Source organism: Lytechinus pictus, chromosome 5 (assembly GCF_037042905.1).
Source record: "Lytechinus pictus isolate F3 Inbred chromosome 5, Lp3.0, whole genome shotgun sequence".
Classification (NCBI taxonomy): domain Eukaryota; kingdom Metazoa; phylum Echinodermata; class Echinoidea; order Temnopleuroida; family Toxopneustidae; genus Lytechinus; species Lytechinus pictus.
This window is the reverse complement of record NC_087249.1, coordinates 55,233,235-55,240,449: the sequence shown is the minus strand read 5'-3', so window position 1 is coordinate 55,240,449 and position 7,215 is coordinate 55,233,235. Positions and strand designations below refer to the sequence as shown.

Below are 7,215 nucleotides of genomic sequence, written 5' to 3'. Positions count from 1 at the left end.
TTGCTCACAACCTTTTATTACATTTTTTCCCGATCTGCCATATCTAGCTCCTTCAAAATTGACTCAATACACCATTGCCATTGAAAGACATGAATCCCTTCCCGTTTGTCCTGTCAAGCATAATAATTAAACTTGGTCAAGGAATCAATAACCCGTTGAAAATGGATTCATGTCTTTTACAGGTACCACAACATAATTTGTTTTACATAATAAAAGGACTTGAATAATACAAGTTTTCCCAATTAATAATGCAAATCTTCTTGCTTGGGTTGACAAAGTCTTCTTTTCTTCCTTATGAGGGAAAATTCAAAGGTAAAAGAGATTTATTTGAAAAAAGAACAAAATAATTCAAGTAAATAAATAAACAAATTTGTAAATAAAATTTGACAGCATAATTCGAAAATTATGGCACAGATAATGAAAAACTTAAGAGGAAGTCTGCTGATTAGCAAGAAGTCTGATCATCTATTAATCATATTCTGCCATTCTGGCGCAAACCTCTTTTTGAACCTCCGACAAAAGCGTCCCGTGTTCGCTCAAGCATGAAATAATTTTTTTTTTTATTGCATTTCAAAGATAAGATTTAAGAGCATCTATTAACATCAAAATATAGATATTAAAATTTGAAACAAATTTTGTATAGACTTTTCAAAACTGTCCCGTTTTTTATTATACGCACTGTAGAATACTGTAATTACGTTTTTATTCATTTGCTTTGTTATATCTGTATATTGTACTCCATGAATTTTTGTAAATTGGCCCTTTCAGCTTGTGCTGCTGGTCAATTTTTATTTGCATATATACCAATAAATAAATAATGATAAATAAAATTAGTAAAATATTTTTTCTTATCAAACCAAGACACCATAATACATAAATAAGGTAAATGCATTAGTAAACCCATGACTGTATAACCATGTCCTGAATAAACAGGGACATTTTATAATGAAACATACGCAAAACAATAAATCATTAACTTCACAAACATTAAAATGGACCGTTCCACAACCGTCAAAATAACAAGAAAGATTCTGTGCACAGTCAGGTGAACTGCTGACACACTGGATACCACATAGTTATGCTGATTAAATTACAAATAACGTCCCGTAAATAACAATCAAAGCTAAGGGATAAGTGCATATATATATACATCAATAGTGTGGTGAAAATAAACATGTGAAACACAGCAAATAATGCAGGATTCTTGACACACATCCTGGAAAAATGATGTTAGACATATCACATACAATCAAATAAGAAATGGATTAGAATAACATCTACATGTCACTTCCCCTCAACAAACAAATACTAAATGTAGCACACACAGCCAGTAAACACTGAAATGTGAGAACAAACAACGTTAACGCAACTCTGCCAGTCCATGAAGCCAAGTTAAATGGCATATTGATTACATGCACACATCAAAAATAAATATTACACACATCCAGCTGCGCCACTTGAACGTTTTAATAGGCTAATAAGGGGAAATGTGCATGGTAGATCTACAAACATACTTCCTAAAAATGCGGTAGTAAAGAGGGAATAAGACAAAATAAAACAAGACATCTTGCATAACATGTAAAGGACAAAAACAAAAGGAAAAAACAAAAACGATCCTACTGTACATTTTAAAACATAACAATATGTATGCAATAAAAATACATCAAACATGCAATTAAGTGTCCATAGTACGCTGCATCATAACAGTTCATAAACAAAGAATGTAGAACACCAGCAGTCCAAATAACATGTCAATAACATGCTCGCGAATGTCCAGATCCCAGAGTCAAAGGGATCATGAAAGTCTCTTGGTAAATCAGGACAATGTCTGGAGGCTGGCCGGGAGGGCGTCCTACAAATAACAAAAATGTTGAGAGGCCTGGTCGCTGTTGCGAAGGAGCGATGCTCGCGGACGACTTCCTACGACCAAGGAGATGAATCATAACTATAAGAACCGCTCCATGGGACGGGATAAGAAGAGTCATGAGAACAAGTATCCCACCGCTGCCACCACGACAATAAAGGAATGACACTTCACTCACAATAGTTGTATAATTGTACCTTAATTTATTAGGCAGCTCATGACTTCAACCGCGGCGCCGACAAGGGGCGAATTACCGTCGTTGCATTAACGCTAAAACTAATCCACCACAAGGTGGCGCTATAACACAAACATTGGCGCAGTTTCAATATCATTATTGGCTAGTCACACGAATGACTATGTGATGGTGATGCTACAAGAAGGCATGTCCCCTCCCCCCTTTCATTTCATGATAATTCACATAATTTTTTAAATATTTATTCAGCATTCAAAGGTTCAGAAAATCAGCTGCAAATTAAGGGTTCAACCGATACTGTATAGAAAGGCAGCTTGAAACGGGGCGAAAAGATTTTAAGGATTTTATTGTATTACTGTCTTTTCCTATTATCAATGTTTTATGTTATTTGGTTTGGCCTTTGCATGATGCAGAACATGTTGTGACGGCAGAATGTCTCTCATGGCAACATACCACTGCTTTACATCCCGTTTGGCGATATTTCATTTGTTGCCACACCATATTCACTTGTACAGTAACTTTATCGGTTTATCAAAATTTATCAAAATGTATAAATACAGGCTTCCTGAGAGAAAATATGATTCTTGTATAAAAGAACAAGGATTATTAGTGCCAACATTGGCCTGGGGGGCTGCGGCAAGCTGATAATTTTTTTCGTAGATCAGCCTGTGAATGGACGTTTAACTTTTCCTTCTTTGGCCATGTGGTAAGCTAGGAAATCTTGCCATGGTTTTGGGTAAGCTAATAAATGTTACCCATAAAAATTTGAACTTGGCAAGCGGTGAAATCTTGCTCATGTTTATGATTTCTTGATTTTGGCTTATCACTTATTCCCACCTTTTGGTTGAGTTTTATGTACAGTATTTACAGAAAATCAGTAGTAGTTATCTCAGGAGGCCTCCACATGTCTTTATGTGTTGCAAAATATGGTTGACATTTGTCAATGAATTGAGAATATGAATAAAGGCATGCCAACATTTGAAAATGAAAAAAGGAGTCCTAATAGCACAGCAAAAATTTTATCTGCTCGCTGGCGTGACCCCCGCACTTTTTTAATTAACACATGTTTAGAATTCTCATTAAATTACAGAGAAATTACATACAGATTTATGTTTCAAAAAATACATTTTAACACTCTCAAGCCTGGCCACGTACACCCACACAAATACAAATGCAGGCTTATATATTTCTCATCTTAAATCCATAATCCACCCCCCCAAAAAATAAAAATAAAAACGCATGTTTAACATGGGTGCGGTGTGGGTGAGTGTGTGTATATGGGGTTGTGTGTGTGTGTGCCTGTGAGTCGACTAGATATCCATATATAAGTTGAAGAAATTAAATCAATAATAATAAATGAATCTAAGTTAGTCACAACTTTAACTCCGGTTCGTAAAGATAAATCTACATGAAAAATCACAATAATGTACGGTTAGTATACTTGCTCATCTCATACATGGAGATCTACCTCCTGTACAATTCCACGACTGCATCACAGAATTGCGATATCCCTATTGAAAATATGTGTATTAGAAATTGCACATGGCATGGACTATAACAGCCCCCTAAAACAAAACTAATGAAGTGAAATGCACTGAAAACGGAGTGCTCCATTGATTGGTTGATCTGAATTTTACAAAAGGAAAAATCTGTTTTTAGCGGAAAAGTTTGGCAGGCCTGTGAATGTGACGATGCTACTCAATTATTTATTAAACCATAAAATACCGCATATAAGCGTTAAATTTTCTTTATCTTTGTGTCTGGGCTTGAATAATAAATGAAAATAAATCCAAGGATCTGTGAAGTCGTTGATATAAAGTATGAATAGCAGCAAACCCTGAGGAACCCCAAAATTAATATTTCTGTTGTGACAAATCATTTCCAATGCAACCATACTGGTGGCGTTCAAGTAAATAGTTACGGAACCATTCTAAACCAATACCTGTTATACCATGTGACAGTTTATACAAAATAATTCTATGGTCTATCATATCAAACACTAGAAAAATCTAAGGACATTCTTCTTGTGTGAGAACCCAGGTCAAAAAAGTTTTCTACTTTTTCGATAAGAGACAAGATAGCATGTGATGTATCATGACTACCGGTACCAGAAGGAACACTTAAACTATGAATGACAGACTGCTGTCACACTAGAAAGTCCAGATGGTTCTCAAAGACTGGCCAAATTCACATAAGAAAATCCTTGGCTTCAACTAGACACTGTGTTGCTTGATACTTCTTAAGCATTTCCTTCCATCTCTGATGGCATCGTAGCAGGTACTGGTTACCTGAAGTAAGGAAGTTTGAAAGATTAAAAGACAGTGTCAATTATATCATAGCAAGATATTCCAACAAAATATATCTCATAGAAAAAATGCATTGACAGATTTAGATTTTAAAAACAGAATAAAGCAGATTATGGCATGATACACAGCAAAACTCAGTGCTGCAAGATCACAATTTGTTATTTAAAAGAAAGGCAATGAGACTAGGTCATTAGCAAACCACAAGTCTCATCTGATTTTGCAATCAGTAAAATATGCAATATGATCTTTTGACTCCTAGATGACCTTTGACATTATCATCCTCATGATCACACATTGTATTACCCAAGGATCATTTGTAACAAGTGTAAACACAAATGATGCAGAAATAAATAAATGAGAACAAGTTAAAAAAACCTTGATCTTTTGACCCTTATATGACCTTTGACCCCATCATCCTCAACAGCACACATCACTTGAAACAAATGTTATCAAAATTGGGTGACACAACATTTGCTCCGGCTACAATTTTGTCTAAGATACATAGGGTTAAGGGTAGGGTTTACAAAGGGTTTCATGTTAGGTTTAGGGCATTGTGTTACACCTGGGGTTGAAGTTGGTGATTTGATTAGTGAGTGTAGCAAATTGTCACTGGAGCAAATATCATGGAACCCCAAATTGTTGCAGAAAAAAAAAATTAGCGCAAGTTGAACACTTCAAAAAGGATGGACATGAACTCAGATCATTTGACCTTTTTGCCCCCAATGACCTTTGACCCATCATCCTCATGGACATACATGTGGTATAACCAAAGGATCATTTGTAACAAGTGCGAACATAATTGATGAAGAAATAAAGGAATGAGAGCAACTTGAACAAAAATTTAGCCTTTTGTCTCCTATGAGATGACCTTTGATCCCATCTTCCTCAAAAACATAATTGCTGCAGAAATAAAGAAATGATCGCAAGTTGAACACAAACTTTTTTAAAATATGGACATTATCTCATATAATTTGACTTTTTAACCCCTAGATTACATGTACCTTTGACCCCATCACCCTCATGACCACACATGTGGTATTACCCAAGGATCATATGTATATTGAAGTATATACTCATAGTAGGGTTGTAATAGGGTTTTATGTTAGGTTTTTAGGGTAGGGTGTAGTGTTAAACCAAGGGTTGAAGTTGGTAATTTGATTAGTGAGTGAAGTATAGAGCGAAGTAATTGCTACTGGAGCAAATGTTATAGAACCTCAAATTGATGCAGAAAAAAAGAAATGACAGCAAGTTGAACAAACACTTAAAAAAGGATGGACATGAACTCAGATCATTTGACCTTTTGGCCTCTGATAACCTTTGACCCATCATCCTCATGGACATACATGTGGTATAACCAAAGGATCATCTGTAACAAGTGCGAACATAATCGATGAAGAAATAAAGGAATGAGAGCAAGTTGAACACAAATTTAGCCTTCTGACACCTATAGGAAATGACCTTTGACCCCATCTTCTTCACAACAAAATTGATGCAAAAATAAATAAATATTCGCAAGTTGAACAAAAACTTTCAAAAATGGTGGATATGACCTCTAATCATTTGACCTTATAACCCCTAGATTAGCACTGATCCCATCATCCTCATGACCACACATGTGGTATTACCCAAGGATCATATGTACATGTATGAACATAATTGATACAGAAATAAAGAAATGAGAGTAAGTTTAAAAAACTTTTAACAGTTTTGTAACAGACCAAGAGACATAGCAGACCAAGAGGAAAAGTGATTACTAGGTCTCTGCCAAACTTCTTTCAGGCCAGACAAAAATTGCCAGGAAATGCAGTGTCAACTAGTTTATGTGGTGCAGATACACAGGGTAGTCAGAAGGACAGATTCTTAGTTTTAAATACGAAAACTACCCTGATCCTAGCTGCACCTTCAAACCAAGCTGTAGATGGGTCAGAGACAGGTGGTACCATAAGTCTTCAATGACTAAATCTATATACTATGGTATCTAAATACAGGAACTTCTTATACGTCACAGATATGAAGATTACCGACCATCTTTATTTAAAAAAGATCTATATATTGGGGGAAACAGCAGTCGCCTTTGATCCTACATGAAACATTTCGTATGCTGAGGGAGTTCTTTGATCTCTTTATACTTTTTCAGAACACTTAACATTAGGGTTAAAGAATCCAGGCTATTTTACACAAAGGAAATTAAGAATACTTCAGGGCAACAATATATAATTGTTATAATCATTGTTGTCAGCATTGTTAATACAATAATTGTCAAGAGATACATGAGTGTATATATACTAAGTTTTTTATGTCTCACTCTGTATAAATATGTGTACTTTTTAATTGATTTTTTACTTCATATATGTTTCTTATAACAGGACCACAGTAATTGAAATTTTGAATCTGACAAAATAAATGTATGAATGGAATCTTGCTATAGCTATAGCCTATACTTGTTGCTCACCTATGATGATAAGACCTCTCTTGGCTCTTGTCAAAGCCACATTCATCTGGTTCTCATCATTGATGAAACCCAGATGTTTTCTCTGCCACCCTCTGCTTGGCTTCTCTTCAATCTCAATCCGAGGTTTAGAGCGAACTGTTGAGAAGATTACATAGTCCCATTCACTCCCTAGATAATAAAAAGCGATTCAGACAATCAATTCAATGGTCAATATAACAATAAATGCATTGATTTAAATTGAAAGTTGACAGAGATATGTATTAATCACTGGAACAGAGTATAAAAATCTAGTGAAAATAAGAGCAAATTTTAAAAACCAATAACTAGTATCATCTTTGGTTCAATTCTCCTACTTGTATTTAATTTTCTCCAGATGAGAACATGTATTGATTGTTTGTGA

At 35.1% G+C, this 7,215-nt stretch overlaps 1 long non-coding RNA gene across 1 annotated transcript; it reads right to left on the bottom strand.

Moving 5' to 3' along the window:
- Nucleotides 1-905: 905 nt before the first annotated feature.
- Nucleotides 906-6,985, bottom strand: LOC129261069 (uncharacterized). Its single transcript, XR_008584604.2, has 2 exons — nt 6,816-6,985; nt 906-4,345 (listed from the first exon to the last, which is right to left on the bottom strand). It is a non-coding gene; the product is annotated as an uncharacterized LOC129261069 (long non-coding RNA).
- Nucleotides 6,986-7,215: the final 230 nt, after the last annotated feature.